The sequence below is a fragment of the Vidua macroura genome, chromosome 22, assembly GCF_024509145.1.
Source record: "Vidua macroura isolate BioBank_ID:100142 chromosome 22, ASM2450914v1, whole genome shotgun sequence".
NCBI lineage: Eukaryota > Metazoa > Chordata > Aves > Passeriformes > Viduidae > Vidua > Vidua macroura.
This window is the reverse complement of record NC_071592.1, coordinates 6,825,855-6,845,910: the sequence shown is the minus strand read 5'-3', so window position 1 is coordinate 6,845,910 and position 20,056 is coordinate 6,825,855.

The following is a 20,056-nucleotide window of genomic DNA, read 5'->3' as shown; positions in this document are numbered from 1 at the left end:
GGCTTGGGCAAATACATCCCCAGCCGTGCCACGGCTGAGCCTCCCTTCCCGTTCCCTTCCTGCTTTCCCACACCCGAGCCTGCTTTTGTGACCTTCCTGTCATCCAGGAGCTGGGGGTCCAAACAGGGCAGGGGACAGAGGTGACTGCCCCAGATCCCTCCAAACTGGAGCTGCTTTGTGCCCCTCTAGCAGGGCTTGACAGGAGTTTGGCAGTGTCACAGGAGCTGGGGAGGGGTGCAGGAGGTCACCCAAATCCCCTGGACTGGCATTGCTGGTGCAGTAACTGCCTGGCAGCTCCTCCAGGGAGCTGGCATGGAGGGCAAGGATCCTGCCCAGGCACAGACCTGCCACTCCTAAGGGAGAATTTGTGACACGGGGCCAACAGCAGCAACTGAAATGGATGGGAACAGCAATCCTTTGTGGTCCTCTCATCCTTCCTGGGGACAGCAGGAGCAAGCTCCCTGCTCCAGGGCTCTCCAGCCTCCTCCCACTCCTCCCTCGGGAAGAGCTGAGAGGGCAGGGTCTGCCCTTTGCTTTACATCTGCAAAAGCTTTGAGCCAGCTCTGCGTCAGGAACTGTCACAACACCACTCCCTGCCCCTCTGCCATCACTTAATGAACCTTTCCTGAAGGGTTTTTGTTAATCCTGTGCCATTTGGATGCTCAGAGGCAGTGGGAGAAGTCAGGGGTGTTGGGAAGGGCTGGGGTGTCCCAACGTAGGGATCGGCTGCTAAGCATACCCTGAGTCACTGCAGTGTCCTGTGGGGTGACCAAACTACACCCCCACACCTAAAGTCATTCATTCAAGAGGCAGCAGAGCCCAAACCAAAGATGTGACCTGCAGAAAGCAACTCTGGAATAGGGAATGGGTTGTCCTGGTAAAAGGGGGGGCTTGGTGCATTTTACAGGGAAATTAAAGCTGCCTCAACTCCATCCTGTGCATCTTAATCCTTCCAGCTCCAGATCCTTCCCAATGGGCCAAGGAAAGTCACCAGCCTCAGACAGACACCTTGAGTCCAGACTGTGTCTGTTTTATGGTCAAACTGCAGGACAGGCTCCTCCAGCCTCCGCCAGGCCCTGCCCAGAGCTGCTGTTCAACCTGTCGTGACACAGTCCCTGTCGTGCCGCTCAGAGCCTGCCCAGCATCACAGGGGAGCCTCATTGCTCTGATTCCCTCACAGGGGAAAAGGGAGATGGATCCCCCCAGAAACATCCTGTATAGAGTGTCTGAATTCATTAATTACAGGCAGATGCAGCCAGGAGGCTCTCACCTTTCTGAACAAGGAAAGTTGCCCTTCTAAATACCAAAGGCAGCAGAATGAGATCCTTGTACAGATCTCAGCCTGATGGGGTTGTGCATTTAGAAGGATGCAAGGATTGTAGGTGTGACAGGTGAGAAAGGAAAAACAGGTTGCACAAAGGGGAAGGTGTTCAAGTAAAAATGTGTTCATCCATTTTTTAAAGATGCTGGAGAAGAGTATTTGACTCCAGCAAGTGCTAGAACTTTATGCATTATTCAAACTGTGTGAACGTTTGAAGCCTGGAGACCTGGAAACCTTCACTGAGAACAAGTCTCCTGGCACGTTCCCAGGGAGGAAGTGTGGCTGATCCGTGTCCTCCCGGCAGAGCAGGCGCCTGCAGAATCCACGCTTTTCATGGATTGTGGTCTGCTCTGCACCCCAGCACTTCACAGCAGCTCTGCTTCCCTCCACCCCCAGACTACACCAAAAGCCCCTGTGGGATGCACTCAGGACACACGCAGGGAGAGGCTGCTCCTGAGCCACCGGGGGCACACAGGAGTGGTGCAAACACACACTGAAATGCAGCAGGAAGGCAGAGGGACGAAGGAGAACACAGCAGCCCACATTAAACTTGAAAGGGAAAACCAAGTGTCCGCCCCCCACTCCAAATCCACCCTCACCCTCCCAGGCAGCTAACCCTGTCCACAGCAATATTCCAGAGAACTTCATTCTGCTGCACTTCAAGCTATAAATTCAAACATCAGAATAAAAAAAGAGGTGCCAGACAGGGCCAGGTTTTCAGACAAGCAGGCAGGCAGCCAGCAGCACAAACACACGGAGCACGGGCAGACATCTGCCTTGGCCCCTCCTCCTCCCCATCCCTGCCTTTTATTTATTCCCATCTTTTCTTTTTTCTTTTCTTCACATTCCCTCTGGTTGCTTTCTGAGGGGGACCTGCATCACCTCGCCCATGGGGTTTTTGTTTCAAGCCTTTAGTTTCTTTTCTCTGAATCCAGCTCAAGTTTTGCCAGCCTTTCTCCCTTGATCCAGCCCCACAAGTGTGGGAACTGGAGCAGGATCTGCCTCATCTTCTGTGGCCAAAGACAGCTGGGGAGGGATGGCTGCACAGGAGAAGCAGGGGGGTGGATCCCAGCACAAACCCAGGCTGTGCTGGCCAGAAACCCCACTGATGTGGAGAAAGTGCAATTTCACTGGTAATGCAGCAACCTCCCGACTAATCTCAAATACAAAAGGCACATTCACACACTACAGAACAGCCACCAACCGCTGCAGGAGAGCAAGAGAGGCTGCCTCAAACGTCCTCACTTTTTCCTTGTGTGAAAGGCTCTTGGAAAAGGAGCCAATATTAAAGTGCCACTGCTTTATAAAATACTTTCCTCAATCAATAAAATAAGTTCAAAAGCAAAACAAACCCACTGTAACAACACCCCCAAACCACAACCTTTTCCCTTTCACCTCAGGGATGATTTTAAGGTGAAGGATGAGGGCAGGCTCAGTGACCCCACCACACAGGGAACTCTTCATGGAAGAGAATGGAAGTTTCCCTCAGGGCTCTCACAGTCTGGAATCTGCAGGGCAAGGGGAACCATGGAATGGTTTGGGTGGGAAGGAACCCCTCAAGCTCATCTAGTCCAACTTAACGCAGTGATTTTCACATTTGGTTTTAAGGGACAGGTGGGCCATCAGGAAAATAAGGAAAAGCTCCTTCCCAAGAACAAGAGGGTTATTTACTGTTGGTGAAGTAGCAATTGATGGCATAAAAGCCCACAAGGCTGTAAGTTAATCACTCTTTTCCAGAGCAGGATTTGAGTAATAAAAGGACAAACATGAGGCCATGGGAAAAAAAAAGAATATTTAATGGGGGCTGAGCAGGTGAACATGATCCATCCTGCACCCCACAAGAGGTGGGTTGGGAGCCTTGGGCAAGGACAGTAGAGCTGCACAGATAAAAACCATCACAATGCTTAGACACAAAGGCGCAGACTGGGACTCCCCAGCCATCCCTCTGCTGGCAACTCCTCACTTCTGGGTCCCTCACTTTGCACCTCGGGAATTCTTTAGTGTGTTTGCGCTGTAGATGCCACCTCTGCTTCCTGCTCCTGCACACCCCCATCACATCCTCCCAACTCAGCTGAGTGTCCCTGCTCCTGCTCCCTTTCAGCTCTGCTGGGGAGAACGAACAGGAGGGAGCAGAAATGCCTGTGTGGAGTCAGACCAGGCACAGAGGAGCTCAGCACCTGAATTAGCGGGAAGCCCTGATGGTTTGTGTCTCACCACAAAAGCACCAGTGGGAAGGAGGCTCTGGCAAGGGCCCTCATCATGAAAAGGAAGAAAGAGAACAAGGAATTAGGTTTACATTCCTTTTCCCCCTATAGATACTGGGGCTTTCTGGGTGTTACACGTACAAGCTCAGATCCAGATCATCCATGTCCTGCCAGGTGCCATGGGCTGGAGCATCCCTGAGCTGGGCAGTGTCTTAGAGATGATCCATCCTCACCTCTGGGAGGCCTTTCCCCCACCAGGACCTCATTACCACAGGCTAATTACTCACTAACAGTAAACCCCTGCTCACAGAATCCCTTGTTTATGAGGAGAAGGGGTCCTGCAGTGTGAACCTGGGCCAGCAGCATCTTCATAGAAATTCCCAGCTCATGACAGGGACATGAATTTGTCTGTCAAACACCATTCCCTAAGGATTGGGGAATGGATGATTGCAGGTTGAACAGGGCTTGGAGCAATGTGGGACAGTGGAAGGTGTCCCTGCCCATGGCAGGGGTGGGACTGGATGATCTTTGATATCCTTTCCAACCCAAACCATTCTGGGACTCCATGAAGATGGATTTCAAAACCCTCCAGTTTCTAATTCCCAGGCCTTGGTAAGCAGGTTTCATCCCCATTTTACCACACCAGAGGCTGAGCTCAGTGAGTTTAGGGAGTCAAACAGTACCTGGGATGTGACAGTGGGATGGACCCCACAGACATCAGTGTCCCCAGGAGACCCTGCCCATTTTCCTGAGCCCATTTTCCTGGCTGCAGACTCCAGGTTTGTTCTCTCCTGGTTATCCTTGCACAGTGGTGGGGAACAGGTCACACTGCAGACCCTTCCCAGGCTCCTCAGAGCCCAGTTCCCAGGCTCAGATGACACCAGCAACCAAGTCAGTACCTTTAGAGGTAATTAAGCACCTAATCAAATTTGGGCATCTACTCACCAGCTGAACGTATAATTCTGATTTTCCCCCTTTATTTCAGCAGGCAGCAGAGCAGGATGGAGTGCTGCCAGGAGCTGAGACAGACCTCTGCTCAGCATTTCCCATCCTGCAGGTTTGCTTTTGGACACTCACAGGACTCCCACTGAAGCATCCTGAGCTCAGGAGGGCACTCTACACTTGAGGAATAGAAATATCAAAGCAATTAAGTCTGAAGAGGTTCTTTTTTTATCCATTCAAATTCTGTGAATTCCCTCCAGTGTGTACATCACATCTCCCATTTTAACATTCATACAAGTGTTTTCCCTGAGCCATAATCAGGGCATGAGGCAACATTCCCCTTCCTGCAGAGGAACTCCTGGCAACTACTCATGTGCCACTGGACACCCCTCAAACAGTGTGGGAAAGCCAAATTACTGAGCCCCAAAGCTCTGAACAGGAGTCACAGGGCCCAAGCCACCAGCCAGCCCTGACCATGCTGGGACCACCCCCCAGAGGCCAATTCCTGAGTGTTTCTGCTCTATCTGGGAGAAAAAGCTGTCACTGCCCTGCTGGTCCCACTCCTCCTGCCCTGCTCTGTCAAGGACAAGGTCAGTGGTGGATGTTTCCTGCAGAGGAAAATCCACTGGGGACACTTCCCAGGATCCAAAGCCTGGAAGGCAGCTGCATGTCCTTGTGGAAAGAGGCAGGAGGCAGACAGGGAACAGCTGACCTCATCTTCCTGTGGCCTTTCAAGCTTCCATTGGCCTGGCTGCTGTGGCCACAGCAAATCCCCCCAGTCCCTCAGCCATCCCTCTCTGGGCTCCTCTTGTCCCGAGCAGCCTCCTGAGCCTGAGTCCTGGGGAAATAAATGCAATCCTCCCTTTCAGTCATCAATCCAAGACTGAAACCTCAAGGAAAATGTGCAAGATAAGGACATTTCTCCCAAGGCCTCTGCAAGCAGCAATAAATCCTTCAGCTGCCTCCTAAACTGATTCTCCACAGCCTCTGAGGCCACAGAGTGGGTTCAGGAGCTGTGGCTCGTTCCTAGGAGGGCATTTCCACTCCTGTTTCCCACCAGGAGGCTGCTGGGGGCACAAATACCCCAGGTGCCAACAGGACCATCAGCTCCCTGGCTGCCATGAGAGCAGCTTTATAAACAGAGCTGCCTCATTTCTTGAAACAGGAAAGGAAGAGAGAGGAGGGGAGCTGCTGGATGCAGCCCCAGTGCACAGCTCCTCACAGCCATCTCTGCAGGGCCTGGGGCTGGCACCACTGTGGATCCACCCTTCCCCTTCCCTGGCTCCTCTCCCAGTGCCAGGGGCTGCCTCAGGAACCAGTGCTGGCCCCAGGGGCTGCTGCAGGTCAGAGCTGAGGGGACAGGCTGGGGCCACCCCTGACCCCTCTGCAGGGCCCTGCATCCTGCAGAGCATCTACCTCGTCCCCTCCTTTGTCCCTTTGCACAGAAACAACAGAGGGGGCTCCTAAAACTCACACACCTGAGGGTGGCTCCATACTCAAAGCTTAGATTCCCATTTGGCACCACAGGACAGGACTCTGCTCCAGTCTGGCACAGGAGTACAAGGGTTCTGTCCCCATGGAGAACCCAAAACTCAGAGTGGGAGGGAGGGAGGGAGGGAATGACACCCAGGTGCAGAGCAGAGTCCTCTTGCCACCAGCTGGAGCTCCCAGCAAGGAGCTCCCTCCTGTTGGATTATGCTCTTTTCTGATCTAGAGATGGGGCACCTGGGAGGCATTTTAAAAACTTTTGTTCTATTTTCAGTCTTATGTGAAGGGTGAAACAACACAATACCCAATACAGATGCACACCATATGAGCCTTCTGTCAAGCTTTAAGAATTCTCTACAGATCCACTTCCCACACCTCCCAGCAGGAGTTCACCCCAACCCCACTCAGCTCACCCCAGGCTCAGCTGGCAGAGCTACACCCCAAAAATCCTACCTAGGCACAAGCTATATGCCAGCAGGAGGAAGATCTCCAGCAACTGGGCAGGCACTCAGTCACCCTCATGCTGCAGCTTCTGCTTTGAATGTTGTTTCAGAGTGAAAGCTGTCGTGGTGTACAGGTACAGTACAGCCCCAATAACAACAGTTAAACTGTGACAATAACAACAGGGTCCTCTCCCAGCCAAGGGCACTGGCAAACCACACATCCATCACCTAAACACACACAGAGTCCCTTTGGCTCCACAAGTACTTCTAGCAGGGAGTTCCACAGTCTTGGAGATTTTAAAAAAAATACTTTAAAAATGTATATTTAACTTCAGTCCATTCAAAATGAGCTATTTCTGTTTAAATTTGGTGTCATTCTTGTTTTGGTTTTGTACTCCACGTCTCTCCCTGGCATAGGGATGTGACATTTCCATAACACACTGGGTTCCACTGAAATTGAGATAGTTCCCAGGCTGTGGCCTTTTGGAAGGCAGGAGTCAGGACCAGCTTTCCTTCATCTCAGTTTGTGTGCCCTCTCTTCCCTCAGACAACCCCAGAGCTCTGCCAGCCCAGGAGGAAAGGGCAGGAGCTGTGGCAGGCACATGCTGCTGCACTTTCATTATCACAGTCACAACACGCTGCCAAGCTGGGGGAGTATTTTTAGACTGGGAAAGAAAAAAAACCAGGCATTTATCAGAGAATTATTAATACAAAAGCAACACTAATATTAGCAGTGCTCGCTTTTCCCTATACTTATACAAATTGGGGTTGGTTTTTTCCCTTCTCCAGCTCTTCTAGACAAGGAGATTGGTGCTTATCCATCACTGAGAGGTCTTGGACAAAGAAACTAAGACAGGGGACAGGGATGGGGGGCTCCAGGACTTAAGGGGATACAGGGGTGTCTAAAAAGGACCACTTTGACTCCTGCCATGGATGGCAAAAGCTGTCACATCCCATAGGCTCCCCCAGGGAAATGTGTGTGACACACACACTGAGGATCCATGGACCAAGTTCTCCCCTTCTCTGGAATATCCTTACTTTCAGAAAACTTGCTGATAGGTAGATGATCAAGGCAGTTCATCTGAGTAAGATTTGCATAGGTAAACTGGATTAAACCCCTGTGTGGACACAGCCAGAAGAAGTTTTTTATTTATTTTAGCTCTGAAGTAAATAATTAAAGGTCACTTTCATTCTGACCAAGAGCAGCCATGCCAGCGTAGGTAAAGTGATCCACTTTCATCCTTGCCATTTGTTAATCTGAACTATTTTTCACCCTTCAGTCCTGGCCATTAGCTAATCTGGACTAATTTGCATCCAAGTATCCCTGATCAAACAAACCTGAAGCAAGACAGAGAGTCCTCCTGAGCTGACTGCAGCCAGTGCTTTGGAGGCAGCCAAAACAGATCCAACACCAACCAGCAACGGTATCAGGCACGTTGGGAACAATTTCAGCTCCTCCTGCAATGACATGGATCTGCCTCAGTCCTTGGGGCTGCACAGAGGCCACAGCAGAGCCCAGCAGACAAAATAATGCCAGGATCACAGACTGGAGCCTCTGGAGGTCACCTCCAGCCTCATGCTGCAGCAGGGTCACCCTGCAGGGGCACAGGAAGGAGCCTGGGAGGGATTTGGACATCTGCAGAGGAGGAGACCCCACAGCATCCTGGGCAGCTGCTCTGGGGCTCTGCCACCCTCCAAGTCTGTCCTCATGGTCCAGTCCCTCCCTCATTGTCCCCACAGCTCTGGATTCCTGCTGGACTTGCTCCTGGGTTAGTGCCCTGGCAGCACTGGGGCTTTCAGCCTGTTTTTCTCCCAGAGCCATTTCTGGCTTGGCTGTGCACAAGGTTATTTAACAGGAGCCCAGGGGAGAAGGGGGAGGGAAGGAGGGATTTTGCTTCTCCAGAGAAAGCTGCTGCTGTCAATGAGCAAAATAAAATACTGTGGAGAGAAAGTGCCTGACAAGAGACTGAGCCCCAGGAATTGTTATCGGGATGGAGCCAGAGGCTGACACTGGAGAAATGAAAGGCTGAGCAGGCACTGTAAAGCAGTGACTGAAGAGCAGAGATGCCCAGGACAGGCTCTGTACACGAGGCAGGAGCAGCAGCTCCTTGCCAGCCTCGGGCTGATCAGAGCAGCTCCAGGCGAGGCGGGTGATGATGGTTCATCCCACTGACGCTCCTACACCCCCATTTCCCACAGACAGGAATTTCCACAGGCCTGCTTCCAGTACAGCAGCAACAGCAAATACTGAAGATATTACACAGCAACTCATTGAGCTGGAAAGAGACGTTCTGGAAGGGTTTTATCAAGATAAGATAAGCAGCAGCTCAGCTGCAGAGACAGAGACCCATCAGGACACATGATCTGCTTGGCCTCTGTGAGCAGATTTATATTTGGGGAAAGAACAAATACAAACACATATAAATATCTGAGACAGATTCTGTCTTCTGCAAGGAAAAACACACCTACAAACACTGCTGGTCACAAGCTTTAAGCTTCAGTGCATTCCCCTGTACCAAGGCCACACCTTGAGCCAGGAGCTCATGGGAGAGCATCACTTTGGAGGAGAGAAGCCCCAGGGATGAGGAAACTCTGAAAAGTTTTATGGAAACAGCAGCCAGGCAGAGGGAAAGAACTCACAGCAGCAGCCCTGTGGCAGGAAAGGCTTCCCCAGCAGGCAAAGGTCAGCCAGCTGCAGAGCCCCTGCTCGGAGCAGAGACCCTGACCCCGGCCTGATGGGAGTTCATTCATCCAAATCCTTACCCAGGGCACTCAGGTTCTGAAGAGCAATGGAGTTGGAACCTACACTGGGAACCTGCAGCTGAGGAACCGGCTCAGCTTTTCAAGTGATGTGTTTGCAGTTAAAGGATCTGGTTTTCCCAGCATAAACAAGGCCATGGGTTAAGTGCAGCTGTTCCATCAAAAACAAGCAGAGAAAAAAACAAGGATAAATCAGTATGTGAGCTAAGAGAATAATTACTTTTACCTCTTTTGGTCACAAATGGATTGGAGCAACTGAGAGTTTTCCTGGATCTATTTATGATGGGAAATTCGCAAGGCTATTCCTGCAAATAATTAGTTATTGATCCCTAAGTTTGCTTAGGGAAAAGCTCTCCTAAGCAAGTCAATCTATTATTCAAGACACATTTGTTTAGGGATTTGTGGCACTGGAGCCACATTTTTGGTTTCCTACTGATGAAGCACAACTCCAGGTTCCTCCATGAGTGAGGGAGGTGTTTGAAATCCTATTTTTCAGAATCAATCCTTTTTTCCCCCTTCTTCTTCCAATAAATGTTTTTCTCCAGTATTTACTTAAAAGGTTTTGAATATTTCTTGGCAAAAAAGAATAGTAATTTTATAAATACTCTAGGCGTGTTTTCCCAGTATATAGATGTTCTAGCTAATAACAACAGTGTTAAATGAATCCTTGAATTTCTCCTGACCCAGGGCACACAGCTGAGGACAGTTTTCATTTCTGCTCAGCTTCCTGCTTCTTCTCATGACAAAATCTCTGATCATCAAAACACTACCAAACACTTTTTGTTACAAAGCCACACAGATTTCACACAAAACATGCCACACAGTCTTTTCCCAGTGTCAGGACCTGGCATGTGGCTGGGATTCCTCAACCCAGTAACAAAAAACCCATCTCATCTTCTCAAGGGCAGGGCTTTCACTCAGCAACTTGAGTCCTCACTATAAACTTTCCTTTTGTCCCTTTTCCCAGAGCTGGAAGAATCAGCACTTTTCTCCTACTCCCCTTTTCAAGAAGCATTTATTGCCCTCTGATTTGAGTTCTGGCTGGATTCAACCATCCCCAGAAAAGAAGAGCAGACTTTCACTCTGCAGCAATTAGAGGCAAAACCTGAGCAAATTAACCCTCAGCCTTCAACACCCCTGTTTCATGCTTCCCTGGGCTCTGGCAGAACAGGCTGCCTGTGCCTGATATCAGAGTTTTACAGGAAATCTCAAGTGCAGGGGGGTGAATGAGCTTGGTGGAGTGTTCTCCAAAACTGGGTGACACCTGGGAGTGCCCTGGGGCTCGCCCAGGCCAGGCAAACACAGGCTGTGCCTGCGAGGCAGAGCCAAAGAAAGCAGCTGGGACTGACACAATCCCAAATGCCAGAGGGGTCTGGAAAGGTCCCATCACACCATCATGGAATATCCTGAGTTGGACTCACAAGGATCATGGATCTAGCTCCTGGCCCTGCCCAGACCCCAAACAACCCCACCCTGGGCATCCCTGGCAGCACTGGCCAAACTCTCCTGGAGCTCTGACAGCGTCAGGGCCGTGCCCATTCCCTGGGGAGCCTGGGCAGTGCCAGCACCCTCTGGGGGAAGAACCTTTCCCTGAGATCCAGCCTAACACAACAGTCCTTCCATGCTTTTATGTGCACACTGATTTTAGGGGTCTTGCAAAACTCCCTGAGCAGCTCTCTCCTCTCTGTCTGGACTGTCGTGAATTCAAGTGCTGCTTGAGCTCCTTCACATCCCATTTCCCTGCCTATCCCCATCCATTCTGCAGCAATTCTTCCAATTGTGTGCCACAAAACCCTGTGGAAGTTTTCCTTCATCCGGCTGCACCCACAGAGGCGCTGGTGTGAAATGTACTTTTTCAGATTCTCAGCTGCAGCCCCAGCGGTGTTTGTTAATGCAAATACCCTGAACTGTCCCTAGGCTTGTCCTTCCCTCCTCCACAGCTCAGTGCCATTCCCAGCAGCTCTGGAGCTCATTCCTTTCAACAGCCTGTGCAAATCTCTGTTACCACACCATGATGGGCTCAACAAAAACCAGCATTTCCAGAGCAAAGGGAGGAAATTTCTGTTTGGCTTTGGTTGGACTTTCATTTTTATCAAGGCATGCTGTGAAAGAATAAGAGATACTCTTAGAGGTAAATCTGCCTTTGCAAGCTAAACAGGAAAAGTGCATTTCCATGCCTTTGAATGCCTCAGAGCCCTCTTTGAGAGCTCAGGAGGGTGTAGGAAAACCTGGCCCTAGGCACAGACTTTGGGTTGGAAGGGACCTCAAAGACAATCCCGTTGAAGCCAAAATCTGTTTTTCATTAATTCAAACTGCTTTTCACAAGTGATTCATCCTCACAATAGGATGAGCACAGGAACTGAACTGCAGAGAAGGAAAACCACTGAACTTTAGTGTACTAATGGGACCATATGAACTTTCACCTAATTAGTAACATCCTGTAAGGTGCCTTTACACAGTGTGTCACTAGTGCCATTAGAGTGGCCACAAAAGGGCAGAGGACAGTGACACTCAGGCTCAAGATTCCCAGGGCAATGCCCAAACTTGCCAGCTACATCTGCTCTTATAGGAGCAAGGATTGTTTCAGTATCAGTGCAGACAAAAACAACCCCAAGACTTTGCACAGAGGATTCTGAGTTACCCTCTGATTCTCACTGACTTCAAAAAGCCCAACAACTTTAAGAAGTCCCTATGACCTTAAGGATTGTCACAACTCCCTGTTAATCTGAGCAGGATAATCAACTTGGCTGTCACCAGCACCTAAGGAAGCCCAGATTTAGAGGTCAGAATTCCCTGGCTGATCAGGCAGTGGGAACTGGCTGCCATACCCTTTCACACCATATTTTACACTTCCCACAATCAAAGCCTGTCCAGAGGAAACCAAGTGCTCAGGTTTTGAACACTCATATTAAGAAACTCTTTAAAAATGAAAAATCAGCAGGCAAAGCATAAGTGAGCTGCAAATGTGATGTCAAAGATGAGACCAAATGAGTAAAGGATCCCAGGCTTTGGTTCAGCAGCCTCCTGGATGCTGTTTGAAGGGTGACACTTTCTAATCTTTAAGGCACTTCAAAACCATGCTCTGCTGAAAACACTGTGAAATTAAATGGACCCCTTGCCTTGCAATGAGGGAGGCAGCTGGAACAGCCACAGGATTACACTGCTCCCTGCCCCAGCTAAGCCTGTCACCAGTGAATTCCTCCTCCCCCATTTCTTCTTCCCATATTAATGCCCTTCATCATAATAAGGATTCCTTCCCACTGCCAGAACTCAATTTACACTATTTAGTTTAATGACCTCATTTGTCATCCTGGCCTGTGCTGCTGCCTCTGGGACCACAGCCCGTCCTGCTGCCAGAAGGTCTCATTTACAGTTTGCTCTTTCATTATTTTTTTTTAAGATTAAATTGCTTCCATTTCAAGGGAAACAATCTGGGGTAGTGAGATACATTCATGCATTTGATCAATGTGTTTTAGGGTTATGGACATCCCAGTCCCAAATGACTGCTGGCCACTGCATCATCCAGTTATTTCCATCACCTTTGGCTTTGTTATTCCTTTCAATCCTTACAAAATATACTGGTTGGGACACTTGAATATTGCCACAACATTAACGTGTAGGAAGAATTTTAACTTGGTTTTGGGGGGAAGAATAAGAGTGTGACATTTCCCTCCCCAGTGCATCAGTTCATTTGCCTGTCTAAACCCCATTTTTTATCTCACAGCTTCCCTGCTCCAGAGAGGTACATTCCTTCCTATTAGATTATATTTCCCTCTCCACTCCTGACATGCTCAGTAAAATTCAGTGGTAATGGAGTCATGTAAATAGGTTAGGGAAGAGCACAATACCTCATGTTCCATTATGCCCCATGTTCTGTGCAAACAGCCTCACACAGAGTGCTGGGCTGGGGGAGCCTCCAGACTCCCACACCAAACCCAGGCAGGGCAGCAAAGCCCCTCCAAGCGAGGCAGGCTGAGAGGCCACTCCTGCAGGCTTGCAATAAAACATTCCCAGCCCGTTTGCAGCAGCTTTAAAAGGAGATACTAAAGCCCATTTAGTTTAAGAGTAGCTCCTTTGCCTCCTGCCAGCTCAGCCCCACAAGAGGTGGCACCTGCAGTGGCCACTTTTCCAGTTTGTCTGGAGCATTGGCCAGGTGTGCTGGACATCACTTGTCAATCCCAGCACAAAGCTTAACCACAACAAACACATCAACTGCCAAGTGCCAAACTTTGAATCACAGTCACTCGTTCCTTCACTATTTAAAAATCTTTTCCCCAGATAACCAGAATCCTGTTTTTTAACCAAAACAAAGAACAGTGGAACTTCCCTCATAAAAAAAACTCACAGTTGTTTCAAAGTTCACAAGCACCTGCCTCATTTTGTTCAGCTCCTGCAACTACAGGACTTCTTTCTTGTTTCCTTCCTTCCCAAACATTTGTCTTCAGCCTCAATAAACGTGATCACCCAAACCCTTTGTAGTGATTTCCAATATGCTGATGTATTTCTTCAGAAGCCTTTTCAGTGAATAAATTGGTCCCAAACTAATAGTCCTTGTTATTTATACAGACACAGCCTTGCTCAGACTGTCTCCTAAGTAGACTTCAGCAGGAACATAAGGGATAACATCTTTTCCAGATAAATTTGAGTATGATATAAGTATTTTCTGCAGAAAAAACATGCTTCAGATTTCTCATCAATATTTATATATAAAGCTAAATCAACATTTTAAAGTTGCTTCTAGATAATATATGATGGTAACTTGACAATAACACAGTTTTATAGGTTATGTATGATGCATAAAAGCACATAAATATTACTTACTGTCAGAGGATCAGGTTTCTGGTGTGTGAGGAGAAGATGGAAGTTATTCCAGCACAGTCCTCCCTGGATTCCCTCAAGTCTTGCCCTGGATCATCACATGCAGATGAGAGCAGCACCAAGGCTGAGGGAAAACAAACCAGAATTGACAACATCACAACAGAAAAGCATTACCAGTGTGGTCTGAAATAATCTCCTCATACAGGAGTAATAAAGCAGCATCAAAGCTCTTGGAAACATCATGTTTCCACAAATTTCTACAAATGTGCAAACATTTTAGAGACTGTGCATCAGAAGTCTGGAAAACATCTTTTGGACACAATAATATTTTTTTAAATTTTATTTTGTACTCCTTTTACCTTCATCTGTGCAGGATTTATGTCATTACCTTGCTCTGCTCACTGCAGCACAGAGTGGTGATGCCTGAGGCTTTGTTGCTTCTGGGGAGCTGCTTTCCAAGGAAACATAGGGGAATTTAAATTACAAAAATACATTGGAAACCCCATGGAATTTGCATGTGAAGCAGGGAAGAATTCCAATTGTTCCTGGTTTACTGGTAGGGACAAGCACCGAAATAATTCTAGAAGAGCTACAAAGAAAGAGGGAGAGCTTGGAAAGGAGGCAGAGCTGTGATCACAGAGGCTGGAAAAGCCCTCCCGGATCATCAAGTCCCAGCTGTGCCTGATGCCCACCCGGTCCCCAGCCCAGAGCACCGAGTGCCACCTCCAGGGATGGGGGCTCCACACCTCCCTGGGCAGCCCCTTCCATGAAGAAATTCCTCCTGATGCCCAGGATGGATGTGCCAGGGAAACCCATCTTCCACAGCCTGGACCTCCCCAGTCTCCAAAACCAAGGTGAAAAGCTCACCCTGTCATGTCTACAAACCAGACTGTCCTGGCACTCCCTGTCCCAGGAGATTCTGATCCATTTAACCAGGGAAGAGCCTCTTCCTGACAGACCTCTCACGCCTGGCATCTCCCAACACCTTCTCCAACATGCAGAGGAATATTTGTAGTCACAGCAGGTAAATGAGCTGTAGACAGGGAACACAATGAATTTAATGGCATGAATTATTTACACACAAGCCATCTTGCTACACAGCAGTCCCAGCAGCAGGGATTATTAATTTATAACCCAACTACAGCTACATTAAACAGAACGAGGCTTCCATAAAAACTTAACTGTAGAGCCACAGGAAATATTGCCCAGCACATCCAGGCAGTACAACAGCATTCTCCAGCAAAGCCTCAGCTGAAAATCCATCACATCTCTCAGGATATGGAAAAACATCCACTGGATTCCAGTTTGCATCCAGACACGTCCTTGTCTGCCTTGTCATCCAAACAACACACCTGAAGCAGGATTTGCTTTGAAAGTTCTAAAACAGCACCAAATTCCTCCCTTTCCAACAGCAGTACCAACATCCCCCCTTCCCTAGGGAGCAAAATCCTTGGAGAGATAACAGGGAGCATCCCCCCCTCCCTCTGGGCCCCCTCACCTGATGGGAGCAGGGGGGAAAAGGGACACCCCAAAGGGAGAGCAGGAGAAGCCTTTGGGGGTGGGACAATACCGGATTTGATCAGAAGCTGCAGAACATGAGGAAGAAAGGGAGGGAACTGGAAACACCTGAGCAGAGAGTCCAGGAGAAGGAAATGGGGCACAGAGCACAACTACAGCAAGGTCAGAGTGGGGATTGGGGAATTCAGGTAAGCCAGGGCCACAGAGTGATCCAATTCTACAGAGCAAGAAATGCAGATAATCAGTCTGTAAGGACAAACCTGGTCAGCAATGAGAAGTCTGCAGACTGGGAAAGGTTAAGGAAGTGAGAAGGCTGAGCCCGGAAGAACATGAGGAGCTCCACAGCATCATGGGGCAGCTTTAACCAAGCCTTTAATGCTGGCTGTTCATGTGACAGACACCTCCATCGTGTCCTACCATCAAACATGGCTTTGTGGAAACACAGACTTGTCCATATACCTAAATCCTGCTCCTGTGTTTTGTGTCTTCTGCAAAGAAATAGAAACCACCACTTCATGAATTATCTATACTATTCATCCTAATAAACACATTAACAGCTGCACTGCTGCATCCTCAGCTGCTTTTTCACCCAGTTGGTGGCTGAGGCAGAAGATGAATCTCCATACAGCAGGAATTCAGTTCCCCTTCATGGCTGGAAACCCTCCCTACTGCACTGGGAGCAACCTGAAAGGATTTCCCACAGCACGACCTCATGGCACAGCAACCCCACTGCTTACTCTGCCCAAGGTCCCAGGGTTGGATTGACTGTTCCTGGTGCTCTGAGTGTGCCTGATGTCAGGAGAGGAGTCTGGTGCCTCCTGAACACATGAATTATCTCACTTTGGGGCTGGAGAAAAGGACCCCAGAGGCACTTCAGCCCTGCTGAGCTCAGCACAGCAGCTCCTCCTTTGCCTTCCACAGGTGAATTCCTGGCACTTCCAGGGCACCTGTGCTTGGGGATCACTGTGGGACTGCACAAGACAACCCCAAGCCCCAGAGCTCCCTGTTCCTGGGCAGGAGAAGCTGTGTTGTGCTGTGCCAGCACTGAGCCCCCTCCCTGTACGTGATTCTGTGGGGAACCTCTCTGCTCCTTGCCCCAAACAGAGGACAGGTGAGGTTTAACAGCTGCAAGGCCCCAACAAGGAGCACTTGTGGGAAATAGTAAAGGTAAGAAGATTTTTAGAAAGTTGGGAAAGCAGAAAGAACAGAGAACTCAGAACTAATTGTAGCTACAAAGCCTGAAGGTAGAAAAAGTTACAATAGTACAGCAAGTAAGGACATGGAACAATAGCTTGAGTTTTAGGTTTGGCTAAGATAGATTTTAAGACTGCAGAAAAATATGTTTAATAAGATAGTAGAAGGTTTTAAGCTTGATAATGGTGTACTGTGTGTTGTTAATAGAAAGCAGACAAGCAAGCATTGTGTGAAGCAGGTGTAGGTGTACTTGTAGGAATTGGCTAGAACAGCTCCCTGTGAGCTTTAGCAATGTGCTATTGGCTAGAAAGTTTTTAAGATGTTCTGTAACAAAGCAATCTTTGGCTGCTGCTGGCTGCACGTGAGCTTTTGCCATCTTTCCATTGTCTCAGCCATGTAATGAGGCTGATGCTGCAACAAAACCTCAAGGAATGTACCCCAGCAGTCCTGTCCCGTTGGTGAAAACAAACCTCCAAACACAAATAGTGCCCCCTGACTCCGTTCGTGTGATTTCGTGCTGGCCTGACCTGGTGCTCTCAGAGCCCTGCTGAGGTGCAGGGAAGGCTCTGCCCATGGACCAGGACAGGTGGCAGTCCCAGAGCCTCCCTGAATAAATAATAGTTGAAAAAACAAAACAATCACCAAAACAGCAAAGAAATTATCCACGAGCTGCAAATACTGGAAAGGCAGGAAGGCTAATGATCCCAGCAGGGTGGAAATTCTCCTGTGTCCGGGATTTCAGGCAACATAAAAAGCAGCTTTGTACTGAATTTGGGAGGGGAGAGAAGAGACAACGGTCCCCGGTGTCCAGAGAATCCAGTGGGACAAGCAGGAGTCAAAGCCTTGGGAAGGTGCTGCTCTCTTTGTGGAGAGACCCCACAAAGCACTTCAGTGCCAGTTATGCCAAGCAGGAGAAGGACCCGCTCTGTCACCAGCATCTTTCTCCAGAAGTGCTGCAGTTTCCAGCAAAGTTCTCTTGCCTGCACAAGCAGGGGGTTTGCAAGCCCTGGGAGTTCTGTGCCTCAGTTTCCCCCTCACAGATGGGTCACAGAGGGCCAGTGGGCTCTAAGCAGGTCTAAGGGCAAGGTGGGCAATACCTCACTGACTCTTTGGGCTGGACTCTTTTTGTAGCCAGTGAGGAATTCCTGCTTTTTGTGCTATCACAGTCCTGTCAGCTGCTGAGGAGGAGGTCAGAGAGCTCAACAGAGGGCTCATATAAAGTTCTCAGACCCAGCAAGTTTCCATACAAACCTGTTTCTAACATTTATCTCATTACCTGCCTGCTCTGTCCTTCAGTTTCTCCCTCTGTACAAGTGGAAAGTGGCATCAGCCACCCTTTGGAGCACAAACCCCTGAACACCAAGTGCAGGCTGTGCTACTGCTGTGACCAAAGAATGCAGCCCTTAGGGGAGCAGGGGCAGAGGGGGCTTTGGCAAGAGCCCCGGGGACAGAGCAGGATGGAACTGAGTGAGACTGTCCTACTTCAGTGCTCAGCAAAGCAAAAAGCACCTCTTGACAAAGACACAGCTTGGTCACTGCCTGATGCACTCGTCCTTCACACCAACACTGGCAGCACAGCCAGAGCCCAAAGCACAGCAAGAACTCCCAGCCAGCCACAAATCCCACCTCGAGAAAGGCACCAGCCCTGGGCACACTAAGGACAGTAATTACACTCAGGGTGAGGCCCTCAGAGAGCAGCAGCCAGCTTGGCTTTGGCCACATACACCATGAGGGCAGCAGGCAAGCTCCTTCCAGGTTCCTCCCCTCCTCTGAGGCTGCTCCTTGATCTCAGGGGAGCAGGACAGGAGGCAACACAGGACCTGAGCCTGTCCCTCCCACCCCAAAGGAGCAGAGAGGTCAAGAAGCCCCCCATGTCCACCAGGAGAGTTCAGCCTCTCTAGCCAAACCAAAGCTATTTTCCTCCCAGAGCAAAACCACTTTTCATCCCAGGAAAACATAAAAGAGTAACCTCTGCTCTCTCAGCAGCTGGAGGGAGTCCTCCTGAGGGCCTGGGGAGGACCTGGGAGAAAAACCACATTGCTCCTACTTGGTAACTCTGGTTTTTGGGGCTTAGAGCTGAAATCCACCCAAAATAATCCAGTGGGGTTTATGAGGACTTTGGAAAATGTCAACTCAATTCATAGCATCTCAAAACCTTTTGTAAAAGCTTTTACATGTTTCCACTCTGTCCACAAAAATGTGTGTTGAGAATTCACATTTGCTCTCTTTTTCTTCTATTTTTCCTTTTTGCAGAGTGCCAGGGGAAGAAACAAGCGGATTTTATTTTCAAGTTCTTGTTCAAGACTGTAATGAAAACTCAGGGATTATTTTTTCATGAAAATGTCCACTTAGGAAAAAGGCAATTCTCTTCTCTTTTGGGAAGAAATTGTTTCATTAAAAAACAATAAAAAGGTAAAATGGTACTTTCTAATGAGAAAGTGGAGTCTCTTCTTGAGTTAAGTAGCAGCCCAAGCCACATGAACACACTTTGTTATCCTTCCCAGCGTCCACACTCACAGCAGGGAAATTTCCTGCCAGTACTTTGGAGTTACCAGCAGTACTTTAGTTAGGAAAAGATAAAAATCCGTCTGGCACACAATCTGTATTTGTGATTTACAGTCAGGCCTTGGAGGCCTAGCCCAGGCCAAAGCCTTATTGAGCTGTGGTGCTGCCTCTGCGATTGCAGCAGGGCTGTGGAGGGAGAAACCTGGCTGGGGAATGCATTCAGAGTTTGTGTCTCACAGCAGCCCTCAGGAGGCAGAGGTTTGGTCCAGATGGGTGCTGTGGGTACAGCACTCAGCATCCCATAACTCACAGGATTCCCAGGAAGGCTCAGCTGTCCCAGCAGGACACACAACCCAACCCCACAGAACAAAGAGCAGCAGGAGCATTTCTGGGGAAAGCAAAGCTGGGAAGGCTCAGGGGAAATGTCAGGAGGTGGCTGCTGCCTCAGCTGTGGAGCTGCCCTGGGTGACACAGCCTGGGGACAGTGCTGGCTGTCCCTAACCAGCACTGCCACGTGTGGCCCTGCAGCAGTGGCCTCAGAGGTGCCTGGGATGGCAGCACGAGGGAGGTGACCCTGGTGCCAAGGAGCAGGACTATCTGCAATCCACAGGTCTGTTCTTTGCTGCTGTAGCCTCCATCAGGCCCTCACTTGCCGTGGCTGGCACGAAGCCCCAGCAGAGAGTCTGCCACCAGCAGTGTATTTATAACCAGGCTATCAGTGCACTCCTCCCGGGGCTCAAATCCCTTTCTATTCTGAGCCTTGCAAGAGGAGAAGGGCAGAGGTCCTGCCCCAGAGAATTCTCAATTTAAGCAGCCTGCAGGCAGGGCCCTCACTTTGGAGTGAGGTGGACATACAAATATGA